Source organism: Lutjanus erythropterus, chromosome 13 (genome assembly GCF_056507025.1).
Source record: "Lutjanus erythropterus isolate fLutEry1 chromosome 13, fLutEry1.hap2, whole genome shotgun sequence".
Classification (NCBI taxonomy): Eukaryota; Metazoa; Chordata; class Actinopteri; order Lutjaniformes; family Lutjanidae; genus Lutjanus; species Lutjanus erythropterus.
In genome coordinates this window covers 9234805-9253667 of record NC_139329.1, presented here as the reverse complement: position 1 = coordinate 9253667, position 18863 = coordinate 9234805, and the positions used below count along the sequence as shown (strand labels likewise).

The 18863-nt window shown below is 40.5% G+C and overlaps 1 protein-coding gene across 1 annotated transcript in view; it reads left to right on the top strand.

Moving 5' to 3' along the window:
- The window catches only part of tspan9a (tetraspanin 9a), a 230455-nt gene that overhangs the window by 21494 nt on the left and 190098 nt on the right, over positions 1-18863 (top strand). The window contains exon 2 of the mRNA XM_084734821.1: positions 11586-11643. The gene's annotated coding sequence lies outside the window, so the exon portion shown is untranslated. The remainder of the gene's footprint in view (positions 1-11585; positions 11644-18863) is intronic.

The following is an 18863-nucleotide window of genomic DNA, read 5'->3' as shown; positions in this document are numbered from 1 at the left end:
GTTTTCAGGGTCATGATTGGGGCTACAAATGGGACACCAGTGAACTGTGTGAAAGTACTTAATGTGGGTGTGAGGACAGGTTAGATGAGATTTTAAGATCCTTTTTGGGAAGAAGACAAAATGGCAGCCACAGCAGGTCATGCAGGGTGGCACTGGTTTTTGCCTGAACTGTGTGAAAGTTCTGGACGGAGAGACATGTTTCCACAAGTATTGTTCTTATAGATACTGTGGTCGGGAATGATGTCTGACATGTATTCATGTTTCTGACTGACCACACTGACTCGGCTCTGAGCTCACTGAGCCCTCCTCTGTGGGAACGCTGCTGTGTGGCTTTTGTTAGTGTCTCATTGCAGCAAAAAGAGGAATACTGTATGTAACTTAAACATCTTTCTGGCATTGTGTTACTTAGGTTTCTTCCCAGGAGGATGTACACAGAGCAGCAGTCAGTCCAGATCCTTCAACGTGCCACAGTATGAGTCTTCGGGAATTGCTCGTAAGCATGAAATTGGCTCCATGGCAGGCAGGCCTGTCTAATGGTATATCAGAGATACTTGATTTCCATTATGACCGTGAAGCCTGAGAATAGATAACAATAACAGGAGTGTGTGCGGTAATTAGTTTTTTGAGGTTGGCTGTCACACATAAAACTCTCTTCTTTAATATTTCTCTCCATGTCTCATAGAGTTTCCATGCTAATTATATACGGTTCGCACATCAATTCTTCCCAAGAAATAAGTTCGCTCAAACAAATATTCATTCGTAGTGTTCAAAGTCTAATCCAGCTTTGCCAAGACAGAGTATAAGCAGGGCCATTGCTGGGATTTTAGAAATACTGAGGTCATGATTAGGGCTGTGACGGTGGATTTTTTCTGACTGCAGTGAAAAAGAAACATATCCTGTCTAGGCTTGGGCGGTATAATGGTATAATGGTATTATGATATATCAGGGTATAAAAAAATCCACACAGTATGATTTTCAGCACCATCATGAATACAGACTCTCCTCTTTCTATTAAACTGATAGGGAGATGCTGCATTGTAATGTGTAGCACATGCAACCAGGGGTCAGTCTCTGCATGGCAGTGCAGTGGAGCAAAGTTACGGGACTAACTACTAAAAATGACACTGTGATGATCAACTCTGCCTACATTTACAATACAGTGGAGTACAGTAAGTTAAGCTGTTTTCCACAAATACTGCCATAATACTGTATACCCCATATAATGAAAAGATGGTATGAAGGTATGAAAAATTGGATACCGCCCAAGCCTAAATTCTGCAGGATGGACTTCATTGAAGGATACTGTCATAAGAGTAGTGTTGCTTCTGTAAGGAATATGGCAGTACATAGCATGTGTGTGTGGCGTGCAAGTGAGGGACAGTGAGTGGCCGGCTGAGTGACAGTGGTGCTCATAGCGGAGTATAAACTTTACTAAACTTAGCAGTAAGCTGTCACCCGGCAGTAAATGTACAATACAGGTGATAGTGTCAGTTAATAAACACTGCAGCTTCTCAAGACCAAGAATCTCCTCTGTTATTTCCCAACTGCTGGAAATGTGAAGGCAGTCAGCCCCGAGTTGCTCTGAGAAGGAAAGGCTAATGTTAAGGTGATGCTAAAGCTAGCGGTGTACCTCAGTGTGATTGTATCTCTTTCAGAAGTGTTATATTCCAGAACTGAGTGTGTGTCTGTGTCTGTTGTTAGCTGTCCAATTGCAATCCCATGATGCCTTGGGTTTAGTGTGTTCCTGTCTTGTAGTGTGTGCGTATGTGTGAGATTCTGATCTTAAACACATTGCATAATGGAATAACATGAGATTGACCCTTCAAAATAAAATTTGCAGTAATGAGCTCAACTCTTCAGTAGGTGTCACATTACCACGGTATACAGTAATGTGGTTATTGTGACAGCCTGAGTCATCAGTCCCAGTAAAGACTCAATAGACAATGACTAAATTTTTTAAGACTATAGTACATATTTTTTTGCTTTTTAACAAACTGAGCTGAGGAGAACTGCGGGATTTTTAAGGTTTTTCTCAAATCAGAGGTGTTCTAACATGGATTACTCAAGTTCTAAAAGTTACACAGGGCATGTCAGTGGAACATAGTATATAAAATATAGTAGAACAAAGGGAGAAGCTTTAGCTAATGCTCTGATGCAGTCCTGTATCATCGTGAACCTGCAGCAAGGGCCACTTTTGGAGTAGGCAATAACATACAGCCTGACTGTAGCAAGGTAGGCTAATTGTTTATTTATTACCACTGTTGTGCTGCGTAAGTTTATTATTGTGTATTAGCCTACATCCCACAGTGAATATTATCTACTGAAAATGTCAGAGCAGGAACTCCTAATTGATTCTGGGCACAAAAGTTTGGACATGTCACATTTTGAAAGTGTATAAGTTCATATTTGTGAGCTCAGATCTTGAAGGTAGTTGTGTGCTTTAATTGCAGCACGTATTCAAACATGGCATTGGCTTATCTTGTTGTAAGCGTGTGTGCGTGTAGGTTACAGTCTCCTGTGTAACTTGAGCGCACGCAGGGCTGTTCAGCTGGCAAGATGGTGGGAGCCTTTCACAACACAGCGGTACAACAGAGTAGTTTTAGAGATTCATCACTTAAATTTAATGTTTTATGAAATATATATAGGACTATACATTTTTTAAAACACCCAGAAAAGATACAAAGCACATGAACTTGGTGTCCTAAGTGGTAGCTACAGGCCGGAGTGTAAGTGCTCCTGGAAGTGGATGTATAATATTTATAGTCAGATGTTTTCACTAACCTCTATATCACAATCAAACTCCTCTAAACAATCAAAGGACATAAATGGTGTCATGAAAGATGCAGCGCTGTGCTGAATCATGTCCAGGTTTTACACAATAGTTGCCCTGTCAAATCCCAGTTTCCACTGCTGACTGAGGTTTGTTCTGATGATTGGGTTTGCGGTAGAGTCAGGCTTCTGTTAGCGTCACAGCCTGACTGAAGGCTGTGGTTGAAGCGCAGTGCTGAGAAACAGAGACTGGCTTGTTAGTGGGAGCTTTTCAACAACTTCCCTGTCCCTCCCGGGTAATCAGTGGGCCACAATAATCCATTAAGGAGGACTCAACTCAAGACTTGGCCCCTCTTGACGCAGGGTAACTGTTAGCGTCTTGCTGAATCAATAGTTCTCATCACTGTGTGCTTGCATGTTCCCGTTTACTCTCAAGGCTCACTGTTTAATATGCATGCAATGCCATCTGGCTGCTTTATATTCTCAGTGCATTCATACTTATGTCTCTCTATCCATCATACATCAAGTCACAATGTATTTAAACTCTGAGGCATCATCAGTTGTAGTTTTACTTTTTATCATTTTTATTGTAAATCCATGACTCATCACTTCACTTATACCCAGCCTATAAAACTTCAGAAGCCCTTCATGTCTGAAATAGATACTTTTACATTTATATCACTTTTTTTTCTCTAAGCAATGTATTTTTTGTTATATATCATGCCATATACCCAGGTACATAACTCAACTGATAAATGATAAGCCTTTGTCGGCTCTTCTAATACTGTTGGCAACAAACAAACTGCAGCTGCTGCTTATTAAATGTTTTTCCACAAGTATTTTTGGATGTGTGTGATTTTTATTAGGCAAATAATTTTATCCAAACATGTTTTTTCTAATTAGAACTCATATCTGTGATAATATAGTAATTTATTATTTTCTTTCAATAATAAATGTGTGAGATTTAACCCTAAAGATCTGACTGATCAATGATGAATCTATAAACTTTGGGATTTCAAAGTGAAAAATAATAGGCAGCCACCTACCACATCCATCCATCCATCCATCCATCCATCCATGATCTGATATAGCAGCTAATATTTTATGATATAAGTGATTGTAGTGGCTATCTTCGGTCTTAACATTTCTTCACTTTCATCTCTACTTATTTCTAAATATAACCACACTTCTGGATGACACTAACGACAGGAGACTGCTTTACGCGTTGAGTCGGGTCGGTGGCAACGCCAACGCCAACGGTAAAACAACCGTGTGGCTCCGCCATCCTCATTTATTTACAGAACAGATCTTTCACAATAAAATTCTACTTCCTATCAATTCAACACAAATCAACGGAAACTGCAGAGACTAGCAAAATAAAACTCAGAAGTCAAACAAACAGGAATTAAGTCCTACAAAATATTCAGCATTATTGCCTGACGTTAAATCTAAATAGTATGTCATTGTACTCAACAAATAATACAATTTAACAGTTAATACACTTCCTAAATGATAAATGGCGCTTACAGTGATTATAAAGATAATGAAAAATACCGAAACAATCTTCTTTTTGCTACACTAAAACAAATCATCAATGAGCCAATAAAACATGATTACTTCACTTCTTACTATTAAAGTTATCCACATAGTGGTTTGTGTTTGGTATTTTGATTGACTGCAGATTGCAACAAGAGAACATTGCCTTTTTTTTCTTTCCTTTTTTTTATTAATAAATGTCATGAAAAAAATCACTTTGCGTGTATGTGTGGCAAGTTTGAAAAGCAGTTAATCATCATCACAACCCACCAGAATATTTAATTGCTGAGTTTGGAACACTTCAAACTAAATTGTGGGTTCATTTCCAAGTTGAGGTCATGAGGTCATGACTCATACAGTTGTGTTTGCACATGACATTAAGGCAGCATAAGCTAATAAAAAGCTCTCATGAAGAGGGATTAGAAAAAACACTAACTCATCAACACTCAGAATTTTATTACTATATCTGTCAAGATTTATTTTCCCACACATTTGTTGTCCTGGTTTAAATGTACCCTATTAAATCCAAACTACATCAGGACATTTTTTCCTAGATGTGTTTCTCAAATTCAGGTACCCTATCGTCACAACAAGAGGGGATTGTGGATTAGCAGGATGTCACTATGCTGATTTCTTGACCAGCCAGGAAGAACATTAGGAGAGTACCATAAGGTTAAACTTCAATATAGAGCTACACAGATCCATTTTTTTCAGTTCTGAATCTGATACCTGAATTTAGATATCTGCCAATACTGATACTATACAAATATCAGTGCCTTTTTTTCTTTATTATTATTATTATTATTATTATCGTTATTATTATTATTATTATTTTTATTATTATTATTATTATTATTATTAGCAGTTGTAGTATTACTATTATTATTGTTATTATTATTAGGCTGAAGCTGAACTTTAGTGGTAAAAAGTTCTGCCTCAGTTGATGTTAATGTACATCCAGTCAGGTTTCCCAATCCAGTCAGGTGTCCTCACCTGGAAAGCTTGTGTAGTTTGTGTAATGTAACTTGTGTATTGGCATCCTCCAACCATTGTGGGGCGCTGTAGATTCTGGCTTAAAGACAGACCTCACGTCCCATGATTCATTCCTTAGAGTTTAAGTTTGCCGTTTCATGTTCTAAAATGCAAATGTCACTTTTTGTTAGTGTTTGTAATGTGCTTGTTAAGCACATGGTGATTTGGTCTGTTGGTAATTACCATTTTTTGTGCTGGTTTATTGTACCATGAGTGAGGTGGCAACATTCCAGCTACAATTGCAAGCTACAGTCTGGATCCTGTGTCCCTCGTGTAAAATACTAATACAGAGTAAATGTGATAAATGCTACCAATCTCATAATTCGCAATGCCTAGTATTGTGTTTGCTAACAGAAGACACGTGGGATTGTGTAAATTAGATTGAAACATGGACCAGTGACACAAGCCCAATATCTGATGAGTGACTTATGTCTATATCAGGCTCTGATATTGATATTGGATAGGATCAGTCCCATTTTTACTTGGCAACATGTATTCAACGTGTATTCAAACATGTTCTCCCCCCTGGTTCTGGTACAGAAAAATTTAATGGCCGCTTTCTGTTTTTGCTGCAAGCCAAAGTCCAGGTCAGGCAATAAAGACCTCTGGAACTGGTTAACAGATAATATATCATTGTAAAAGATGTGGTATTGAAAAAGCATCAAATTACTTGTTACTCTGTAACTGCTGTGTGAATGGTTTCCCTCTGCTGTGGTTGTGTTGTTGAACAAAAAGTCAGAACCTGAAGGCCTTCATAGAGAACACAGTGTCACTGCAGACCTGTGCCGATTCACCAGCATGACAAAGGATTTTTACAGTGAGAAGTTCAGATGGACCAACCAGCATCACCATCATTGTAACATGAGTCTCCCTGGAGGCTGACAGGACTGTTGTTTCTTCCAGAGGTCATGAGCGGTTTCGGGCATCAATTAGGTATTTCCTGTTCAGCAGACCTGACCTGCTGTGACCCCATCATGTGTTTTTTTTTTTCTTCCTCTCTCCCTCCTCACACACCCATGGCTGTATTAGACATGCCAAGTATGTAAGCAGAGCCACTGCAGCATGTGATCCAAAAGGCCATATGTTGTGCGATGCAAGTGCAGTTACTAAAGTTAGTAATCTTATTTGTGTGGTTGCGCTCTTGGAATCAAGATCAATTATTTATGGCAAGAAAGTTCCCAGTAATTGATGTAAGTTGTATGCCGCTCGTGTTTGCGCTTATAGCTGCCAAATCGTTTCAGTGATTGATCACCACCACATTTGTGCTGGTGTGCATCCAGAGCTGTGTGTGTGTGTGTGTTCAATCCCCTTCTCTGGCGATGACTGCATGTTATTAAATAGGAATGCCTTGCTACATGGAGAAAAAAAAAAAGATCTGTAACTGCTGCATGAATGTAAATCAGTGTTTTGTGCTTCTTTCCATCTCGAACAACACACAAACACCGCCATTAATATGAATACTGATAACTGTAATTTCACATATTACATGGTTGTTATGCATGACATCACATACCCCACACAGTAGCTGCTGGTGTGATCATATTTGACGATCAGATCGGGATGCCTGCCCGGGAGAATATAAATAGAGTTTTATCTCCCCTGATTCAGTCTTCCTGTTTGGAACGTGGAGGATTCCTCCCGAGGCTACAGAGCTGTCTGGCTCAGTCTGGCCGGCCGCACTGCAGCACTTTTCTCAGGGTAAAATTTCAGTCCTAATAACCTCAGACGGACAGGCAGGCCACGGGGCACATGCAGGCTCAAATGCAGATAGTTTGAGGGAAAAAAAATAAACATAGTGGGTGCAGAACAGTAGTTAAGCAGGGAGAAATAAAGAAAGAAAGACAGGTAGGCAGATGTCTCCTCATCTGATCTGTTGTGACCACAAGACCTCATTACACGATGCAAAGCCCAGACCAGATTTACTCTAATTCTATACACTTGTAGTCAGCTAAATTGACAAGAGGGAATAGTGGTTAAAAGGAGATGCCCTTGTATTTTCCTGTGGCTACAGTTTTCTTGTAGGTGTCACTATTTTATTGATCAAAGTATGTATTAGGACTGTAGCTAATGATTATTTTCCTCATCAGTTAGTCTGCTGAGTATTTTTTTTTTTTTTTTAGTCTGGAAAATGTTAGAAAGTACCGAAAATGCCCAACACAATTTCTTAAAGCCCATGGGGAATGCAGAGATATTCAATCTGAAAGACAAATAAAAAAAAAAGCACATCCTCATATTTTGGAAGCAGGACATGTTCTGTTTGTGTTGTAGAAATGACTTAAATAAGTTATAAAATAGTTATCAAAATAGTTACCAATAATGATTGATTAACTGATGATTATTTTCTCAATTAATCGATTAGTTGTTTGGTCTAAAAAATGTCAGAAAGTGTCGATCAGTGTTTGCTAAAGTCCAAGATGACATTCTCAAAAGTCTTGCTTTGTGGACAACCCAAAGATATTTAGTTGAGTGTCATGAAGGACTAAGATAAACACACAATCTTCACATTTAACAAGGTGGAATTTTATTTAATTGATAATGAAAATAGTTGGCAATTTAATAGTCGATTCACAATCGATAAATTGTTGCAGCTCTTCTCTCTAATCTCATATTTTCTCTGCCTTGCCTTTGTCTCCAAGAATTTAAAGTTGGTGTAAAGGAAATACAGAGATTTTCAGAGTCACCCAGATGTACAATTTCAGTTAATAAACGCAACCTATATAACAGTAAGTAAGTTTTTGTTCTTTTCTTACATCTGTATATTGTTGTGTTTGGGTAGAGAGATGTCGCAGTGATATTCAGTTTCAGTTCTTTATGCAGCCTAAGTGTTGTGAAATCTTGCTGGGAGACTCCAGTGTCACAGAGAAATTGAAAAATAAAAGATTGATGCGCAGAGCCTAAAAAAAGATAGAGGGGAGAACGGAGAGGCAAGAAGGGAGAGGCAGCACTAAGAATATACTGAAGGAGCTTCTCACGCTCTCGCCTTTATCCAGGCAGCTGAAACCTCAGGGGGATGTCCCTCAGACCTGCCCACTGTTCCCATTTACGCTGAGAGTTACGGGATCCATCTTTCATCCGGAGTGCTGTTAGTGTTCTGATGTCAGTCCAACTTCACAAGCATCCCCATGTCAAACGGTTATGTCAGATGTCAGATGAAAGTATTCAATAATAATTAGTAAAGGTGCAACTGAAAGTCAGGCATTGATTTCCAGGTGGCTGAGGCGCCTCTACTGTGTGATTTGCAAGATGATGTAATTATAGCAAGCTTTGACATGACTCGCAGTGAACCTTGAGTTGAGACGTATTCAGCTCTGCAGACAAACTGTCAGGGTCAGTCTTAACTCAATGCGAATGCCAAACTTGCATCAAGTGAAAAGTTACAATACACAGTCCAGTGGCATGTTTTTCTCCTTTTTCTTGTCATCGTCTGAAGTGTCTGCTTCAGATGTTTGACTTCAGACATGTTTCTTTGATACTTCAACCATCAGTGTCAAATATGTAAGACAGAACATTAATTTACCAACAAGGGTGACTTTAAAAGAGTGAATATCATCGTGGTGCTGTGTGTTGTACGGTCACGTTTCGTTGATTCGAGCAGTAATTCAGATCTTGGATCAATTGTTGCCCCCGCAGCCCCCTAATGAATCCGCTCACAGATTTGAGATTAGATGTTCTCAGAGGTTCAGGCTCCAAAAACAAAAGCGGTGGAGTGTAATTCCCTCTTTGTTCTTTGAGAGAAAGAAAACGTTTTTTTTTTTATCACACATGGGCGGTTGGAAATGTATTACTGGACCCGAGAAGCTTATAGTTTTGAAGCCACAACAGAAAATTAAAACAAATGACTTGTTTACTTTGCATTTGGCAAAAGGAATAGGAAAACTGAGTGCGTACAGTAAATGCCAGCTCAAGTTTGCTCGTTGTTTCAATTTTTCCCTGCCTCTGCCCCTATTTTTGGCTATTTCCCCTCCTGCTCCCCTGTTCTTCCTCTTTATTCTATTTTTTGTCCATCCATAATTCTTTCCAGTCATCCGTCTTCCAGCAGAACTGGACGGGAAAATGTTAAGTGGAGCACCTACCCTGGCTTTGTGGTGCCGCGTCTGCCTGACCAGAAATTCAATGAGTGCGGCAAGTAGCAAGCCTGCAGGTTGTAGACACACTCGGCGGCTTCAGAGGCCACTAGCTCTGGCTTTGGATTAGCCGTCGTCATGTGGAAGAGGGTTCCACAAGAAAGCAGACGCAGTGGCTGTCTGGTGCAGAGCCTGTCACAGCGAACAGTGGCCTGTGGTCTGTGGTTAAGTGTGAGCTCATCCACTGTCAACCTGCAGTTTCCACATAGACACTGACTCACTTGGACAGCATCCTGCTCATTATAGGTCCCTAATGCATGAAAAAAACACAGATTTTACTCATCTTAGCATGCCCAAAATAGTTGTATGTGACTATGATTATCAGGCACTTAGACTATTTTATCTTGTGACAGTCAGTTACATGCATAGTGGTCAGAAATAGCATCACTGGGATGCTTGGAAGTGCTATGGCATGGCCTATAATTTTCCTGACTGTTCAGGGCACACTGTCATCTCCAATGGCAAAGATTTGTCCAGATGCTAAATTTGTGGTCAGTAGTATGCTCTGCGTCATGAGGAAGGAAGCTGTGTGCAGTCATCTGGCTTTGTGTGTCATTTCTGTGTGTTATTGTAGCATTGTGTTTAATAAACTGGCAGTGAATATCCACATTAAACCACTGACAGTTGTTTTGGGGTCCGGGGCCTTATTACAGAAACTTCCTAACTTGCAGATCCTATCTTAACTGTTTGGTAACCATGGTAATTAGCATTAGGACCTGATTTTGGAAAGTTTTTACAGCATCCCAAGCATCCTAACTTCCTAAACTCTCTTAACTTTAGGGTTACAGTTAAGCTGTCCTAACTTTAACTTTTCCATCCAGTAGATAATGTGATAGTGTTAGCTAACTTATTTCATCTGTATGGCTGATCTTTTATTACCTTGACACAAAGGATGGTGGATACGCTGGAGACTGTGTCTGCTATCTTAGTCCACTCTCTTTCTTTTGTCTCCTGAGTTAGCGCTGTTGGAAATTTCCTCAAAAGAGCATCTTTGGGTTTCTCTACGTGTGACGGCACTGTCCCTGAACTGCTGCGGCTCGCGCACACTGTGCTGTCCACACAGGCTGCGTTCATGCTGCGAGGCGGCTGCTGAAAACCCCATCTTTCTATATTGAGTTTGCAGAAGAGTTTGAAAGAGAAAAGAGAAAAAGAATAAAAACCTCTGGCCTGCACCTGTTTTTTCTGTGACATATTGGACAAGATAGGATATAGATATAGACAATGAAGCTGTAGTGAGAGGTGTCCTGTTGTTGTTTTGACTGTCAGCTGATCATTTTTTACGTGTATTTTTGCTGAGATTCACACATGTCACATGGAAAAACCTGGTGAGCCTCTGAATCTTTAAGATGAAGTGTGGTTGCAGCCGTGCCTGATCAGCACTGCACATGCCGGATGTGTGGACGCTCTAATCTGTTGATATGGGTCCAGAAATAAAAAAAAACAATGTCTTATGTGAACAAGTCATAACTCATCTGTCTCTAAGTTAAGTGCCCATTGTTTTTGCTCTTTTCGTACAAACAGTTACAGAGTTGTTTAGCTTGGCGAAATGTACCGTTGGTTGCTAGGTAACAGATACAAACGTTGATAAGCGATAGGGATGCACCCATAGTGATACCAGCATCAGTGCATTACTGTGCTCATGTACTCACACATGATGCCACTATAGGAAAAGTAGGTTCTTCAACACAAACAATGAAACGTCTAAAGAACCAACACGATGCAGAGTTCAAGGAGTTTGCTAATGCTAGCAGCAGGAAACAGCAACAGCAAACTGCAACATTTAAAAAGCGAGGAACATCTGGTGACAATAAAACATTTAGGATTTGCCTCCGTAATGCCAAATTTGGAAAAATCCTACCTTAACATAATATTTAAGGTAGGAGGTTTCTGTAAAACGGCCCCGGAGCTGCTGTTGTGTTGAATAGCTTTCATTTTTCCACTCTGCTACTGTTGTTCACCAGCTACATAACTGTTACAAAGCTCTGTCATTTCTCCAAACATCTACCTTTTAACACTCCACTTTTTAGCTGTTCACGCCGTTATCCTTCTGACTTTTTACAATTAGCATTTGATTTAATCTGAGGAGTCGTTCTCACACCCTGTTTTTCTTCCTCTGTTTGACAGGCTGTCACAGGCGAGCCGGAGAGCACAACTGACTCGATTTCCGACCACATCAGAGCCGGTGAGAAATTACGGCATGTTCCACTCCACTTGGTTTTTGTACTTTCAGCCCTGGGATGGCCCAGTTCTGTCTTTACCCTGTCAAACTGCAATCACTGCTAATTGACTGTTTGTTTGCAAAAGATTTTTCTCAAATGATGTTGATGAACTCTTTTCCTTTGGGTCACTTGGTTTAACACAATCAAGGGTGGATGTGCTCATGAATCAGATTGAAGTCCGGACATTTAGGAAATTACGACGTATTAAGGAAGGGGATTGAGCGGGCCGAGCTGCTCAGCCGTGATCTCTTGTAGTGGGTAGTTGTGGGTATTTCCCAGTGTGCTTGGGGGTGTTATAAGAATATAGACAATAGACCTTCCAGGAAACACACTCTCGGGACTAAATTAGCGATTGTTCAGGGCTGACTTGCTGCTCTGGTATGGCTGTGCTTCCTGTCCGCCTACCACCAAACCTTGGGGTGAGTGACTACAGGAAATAGCCCCTTATGCACACACACACACACTCACACACATATGTCGACACGCACAAGCCCTTTGCCTTAAATTTGAGGGACGTAACCTGCATGACTCCCAGCATGTCCTGAACAGTAATTGGTTATAAGCATAAATTATTTTGGACCACAAGGGCACACATGGAAAAGCAGCCTTAATTTTCCTACAACATGTGACCACAAAGGTCAGTAAGTGTCAGCGCGAATCATAAGTGCCAGCGATCATTCGCCTGCTTCTTTAACTATGTTTATCTTAAAGAGCCAATTTGCTGCCATATGTCAAAAAGAGTTTTCAAACATACCTATTATTGGTCATGAGAACATAATATTCCTGCTTACTACACACGATTCTGCTGTTCACACTGTTAGTGGCTCTGCATCGCTTTATCTTTCAGCTTGCTAATGTTTGTGTCAAAGTTTTGGAGTGTTAACACTTGTGTGAAATATGAAAAGATAATATTGCAAGTAGCTTACTGTTTGTCATTTGTAAATGGCACAGCTGTTTGAGTAGGAACACACTGTCACACTGCTTGCATCTAAATGATCTGTTTTATGTACACGGCAGTTACTTCATATCAAGCTGTCCGGTCAGTTGTGTGTGTTGTGTTAAGCCATATTCTGCTTGCAGGGACTTACACTAGAGTATATTTGGAAGCAGCAACACATATGGACAGCTGCAGGATAGAAAGTGCTTTGATTCAGCCGAGCAGCAGTTATTTTATATGCTATCTTCACATGGATTTGGCCCTAAACTTCAGCTGAGATAGCCTCTGGTTATAAAAAACATTTGATTGTCTTGAAACCTTAACTGGAAAGGATCAACAGGGGCCATTGATTGGCTTGTGTTTTAACTTCCTAAACTTGGAGGTATGTATCTCGTACAACAGTAGCATTCATTTGATTCCACTGAAAGGGCTCAAAGAGCCCATTAATAATGCAGATCAAAGGGAAAATTCCTAAGCAGTGGTGGCCTAAAGGTTAGAGAAACATGTTTGGGACCCAGCTGCTGCAGCAGAGCTGTTCAGTGGCCAGCAGATGAGACTGTGGCTGCACTGGTAGCTTCCAGGTGTGAATGTGTGAATGTGATCAGGGAGTTCCTGCAAAAGAGAGCATTGCTCGCGCTGAACTCTCCCTGAATAAATCAAAGTAGAAAAAAAACCCAGCAAACATCTGTTATACTTGGTAAAACTTTGCAGCACCTAATCAGTGGTGCAGACAGAACCCCGTGAACACCAACCGGGATTTTGGCCTTGATTCCTAGTTGAAAACCGTTTGATATTCGGTCTGAACGTCTGAGATCTCTTCTCAGCTGGCTAAAACGTGGCACCAGCATGTTAACATCTCACAATACACAACGCAATGAGACTATCAGTCAATATCAATAATTACTGATCATGTAGGTTGTGACTGATGACATGTTGTGTACTCAAAGGGGTGGAAGTTGCTGAGGTGATAAAATGAGAAAATATCACAATATTTTTAACCAAATACCTTGATATTGCAACAATATTGTAGGGATGACTATTGATACTTTAATAAAATATTAACCCAATGAGATTTTTTGATAAATAATCATCAGTTATGTGGATATAATGACTAAGGCAAAGTTCATAAAATTACTTCACTTGACTGTAGGGATGTGTGCAATTAGTCGACTATACAATTAAACGTCGCCACCCTCACTAGTCGGCACCAGAAGTACTAGTCAGTTAAACAAATTTTGTAATGTTATGACACAGAATTTTTTCGGACAGTGTTTAACATTATCGATTAATAAATTGTGCTCAATTTTAACTGTTTACTGAGTGTTTTCTTACTGTTAGACCAGTCTGAATTAAATTTTGCATTTAATCAATAAAAAATGTTGAAATTTGTCACCAGAAACATCCCTACTTTATTGTATGCAGCTTTTAAAACCAGCAAAAGACAACACTTATGCCATGTCACAATAAAACGATATGCAAAATCAATTGTGATACCTAGTCTCATAATCAAATATCAGTGTGTTGCCTAGCCCTACGACAGCCTGTTATTTGCACATTGTAAATGATGAAAAATATTACAATTGCAAATCCCAGTGAAATATGTTCAATCAGCATCTTCAAAGAGTCATTCACTTTTGAATCAGCTCTGAATGTCTTTTCACTGGTGACCATTTTTTAAACTTGCTTTCAATGTAAAAATGCTCAGTGGGAGTATTAGAAACACCTCAGTATAAATCATTCCAGTACAACAAGTCCACAAAATACATCATAACTAAAATAGGCATCTCATCAGTCACTGAACATTTCAATATGAAGTGTAATTTATCGCAGCACTGCTGTGTTGCATAGCATTGGATCATACAGGTTGCTTCCATTATTCTGGGAACTCGGAGCAGATTCACACTTAAAATATGAAGGTCAGAGAGGGGAATGGCATTAGCTGCCAATTCCTTTTGCATGCTGCCATCCTGAGGCCGAAGGGGGGTGCACTAAAATGAATAAGGAAGCACTGTGGGACGTGACCATCCATGTAAAACAGGCACCACCTGGCAGCAGCCAGCACAAGGTGCGTGAGCTGGCTGCTGCTTTTCATTCTGGGTCACGCTGTTCAGGACGAAGTATCCCGTCAGCAGAAAGCAGCAGTGAAGCCTCTAAGGGTCTTTTGCTCCAAAAAGTCTGCGTTCCTTAAATGTTCCGGGCTCAGGTCAAACCCTTTGATCATAGTCAGGCTCAGCTGCTTCGGCTTCACCCGGTCAGTGATGGTAGTGGACTGTGCGGTGTGGCAGCGACCTCTGGCAGGCACTGTGGGTTCTGCACTCAGGAGCATGATGTCTGCTAATGTCCAGATGTTTTTTTTTGTGTGTGTGGCATAGTTGTTGAAGTGTTCACAGTCTTTTATCTGTTTCTAATGGAGGCATAAAGACAGCTCACTTCAACCATCCATAATACAAAGAAAAGCTTCACAGACAGCTGCAACTGCAGAACATTTCTCTTTCTGTTTTTGATTCAATAGCAGTAACATCTGGGCCCTTCAGTTTGCTCTGAGTTATAAAGGCGGTCGTCCATGGAGACTGGTTGGTCTGGACAGGCCTTTTCTCCAGGGGGAAAAGGGAAATTAATAGCCCAAGGTTGTCCCTATAAATCCCTTTGAGGCCTGCTAGATGCTCAGCTTCAGGAGAGGCTTTTTTTGTCACACTTAATCACTTTGCTTTTTAAATTCTGCCCACCATTTTTTTCCCCGCAGAAGGGTCCAATGAGGACAAGAGGGAATATTAGTCTGGTCTTCACATTCAGGCTGAATTCATTCACGCTGCTGTTTAAATTGGCTCTCTTTCTCAATTGGTCTAATAAGATAAATCCTTTTTTCTCTCATTATACCAGTTCAATGCTTTACTGAAACTAGTCCTAATCTTTAGCTGGAACCTAAAGTGTATATTTTCAATGCATCTGTGTGTGCAGGTGTTTATTGTTCGCTGTTCCTTTATATGAAAGTGTGTGTGTGTGTGTGGGTTTGTGTGTGTATGTGTGTGCTTCTGCTCTGCAGCTCGGGTTTCATTTTGTGTCATTGGCAAGTGAGACTCTGAACACATATGCTTTTCCAGAGTTGGAAACTGACAATATTAATTAAATGAAGATCAAAAAATAGGATTAATTTTTCTGAAAGTTATAGCTTGTAGCCCTTAAATAAAGTATGTCCAGGGTAAGAAAAACTCTGGATTAGTGGCATGTGGTTGCTTTACATAGTTTACAAGGATATGAGGAGATTCCATCTTTGTTTGACTGATTTGATTGGTTGAATAAATAAAATTTAAAAAAAAAGAACAAAACAAAACAGGTACCCCACCTCCCCAACATCACTGACACTGACTGGGTGGATCCCAATGATATTCTGAACTGTTTTAATGACCCACTGTAGAGTTTTCCTGTCCTGAGCCAAGCGCATCCCACGTCAGTTTGTAATGTTTCCAGTCAGAATGCTTTCAAATGCTCTGTAGAAGTTAACAAACACATGCTACAGTACAGGATTAAGTTTCCTTAAGAGATACCACCATTTCTGAGCCTCCTCTACCAGGATGGACATGTTTGTTGTCCATGACAGGTTCTATGTGATGTTTATTCCCAGAAATCTAAAACTGTTCACCTGCTCCACCTCACCTCCACTGATGTACGTAGACCGGGCAGTGTATCTTTGCCTCCTTTTCCCAAAATTCAACGATCGGTTTTAGTGACGTTGAGCAGTAGGTTGGTTTCTGTGCACCACACTGCGATACTTTTGATTCCCTCCCAATATGAAGTCTTGAAATCCAGCAGATGGTGGTGGTGTCACCCGCAGATTTCACAAAAGAGCTCTTTCCATGTCGTGATCAGGAGGGGTCTGACCACACAGCCCTGGGGGGCTCTGGTGTTGCGTTATGGGAGATTTATCAGATTGGAAATCAATTGGCAATGGCTGATTGAATCATTTGTGAAGAATGTGATGATACTGATCAGTACCTCATCGATCGGAGCATCTCTTTCTGGTTCGCATCAGCTGTTCGTTGCCACATTCTGCTGTATTTCCACCACTCTTGCTCAGCATCAAAATGTTGCTTCTTTCAGTTCTTGCACATCTGAAAGTGAGAAAGTACACCTGAAAGTGCTGAAGAACAGATAACAATAATTATGACAGAGCTGAAGACAGCTGGCCCAAGCTGTCTCCCCACGGTGGTGTGAAAGTTCATAACTGCTAGCCTCCATACCCTTTTTATCACAAACATGCAAAGCTTTTTTGCTGAATTATTCACTTTATTTAAAAGTTTTGCTTTTATTCTAACACAAGCTCCAGTCTGTGACATTGGCGAGGACGTCTCCTGGCTTTCAGTGCGAGGAGTAACAGGTTCAGCTGAAATGAAAAGTGTTGAGAGCTTTCAGTCAACACCACTCGGTAAACTCAGAGAGTGGAAAAGGGGGGAGTGGGAGAATGGGGGTGGATGAAGGAAGCGGAGGTTGAAGGAGAGGGAAAAGGGCACAGTTTTTTCACAGCCCCAGTAATGTTCTTTCTGTAAAAACATCAAGGCTTTGCTTCACTGCGCTTCACAGCACGGCTCCCCAGCCTCTGCGTTTGATGGCTGTGTTAGCAGACCACAACACAACACCCTTGCTTTGGCAGGGTCAAATGGGTTCGAAGGGGATCCTGGCCTTTAATCAAAGTATTAGAGATGTGGCTGAACGTTGCTGACCTTTTTTTGTTTTGTGTTGTTATAAAAAAAAAAAAGGTACATCACTATATCACTAAGCCTGTTTGTGAGATAACATTGCAGTTTGATCTTTGAAAGTCACATGCTAACACTAATGTCAAAGGTGTTACTGTGATTTTAGTGTTTGTCAAAGGTACTTACGGCAATATTTCTGGTCTATAATGGGACTTAATGGCACTCTACTGGTGAAAGTGCCAAAAAATACATGAGAAAATTTCAGCAGCAACGTGTCTCTCCAGAAATCATTACTCCACACCTTGTTGTGAGCAGTTTCAGGTAAAACTTTCTGCAGTAAAATCTACTGGAACTAATTTCTTACTACTAGAAAGAAAGTAACTAAATGAAACTGCTCAAAACCAGGTCTGTGGATTATCTTGAGTAACTGGGTCATGATTCCCAGACAGAGACATTGCTGCTCAATTTTTCAAATTGATTTTTTTTTAGCATTTACTAGTAGAAAGAATGTAGTTTCGGGAGATTCTGCTGCAGAAAGAAAGTAGTTCCAACATGAAACTGCTAACAACAAAGCCTGTGGATTATCATGAATAACCAGGTCATGGTTTCTGGAAAGAGACATTGCTGTTGTATTTTCAAATTTTTCAAACGTATATTTTGGCACTTTGGGCACCACAAGCCGAGTTCCATTTAGTTCCATTATATTGGTGAGAAGGCACACATCTGGACAGCTGATATCTCCAAAACTTGAGAAGCTTTTCTTTTGGGCTTTTGAGGTGTGGGTGCAGGGAATGAAGACAGCCAGGCTTTGCTTTTTTAACTTAAATTTACTGTATTGAGTCTTCTCAGAACAGGACAACATATTTTCAGCAGATGAACAAAACCAAAACCGATATTTCAGTCAAAACTGAAGTTAACTGTCTGCTTTCTAACCCAAACCAAAGGACTGTTCATCTCCGTTTGCCTCTGAGCTGTCTTTCCTTCACACACACACTTCTCACTCCACCCTCACTGGGGCAGTCAGCGCATCTTGTTCAGCTGGGCAGCAACCCTTGTCCTGACTGCCCTTCTGACCATGGGTTTTGTAGTCTTTTAATGGATGCCATGATGGGTTGTAGTCCTTGCTGCAGCCATCGGGAGGGGATGCATTTCCCCTCTATGACACAACCTCTCATGACATCACACAGTCTAGAAGGATAAGTAGCACTACAGGCCAGAACAAACATTATTTTTTTTATTTGGGGGTAAACTGTGCCATTTAAAAAGTGTGCACTAACAAAGTTTGTTATGATGATAAAAAAGCCATCGTAATTCTAGAGGACTGTGGTTGGATTTAGGACATCAAGATCATCAGGGTCAAAGCAAGTTTAGCTTTTCATAGTTTTGAAACTTCTTAGTGTCCTGTGTGCTCGCCGTTCATTCTTCCTTTGAAATATTTACAGTTGCTCTCTACCTGCAACTCTAGATGATGCTATAATAAATGTATCTTCAAGTGTGCCTAATGAGCTCTCAGAATGGACACAGATGAGCAGGTATTAATCTCCCACAACTGTTC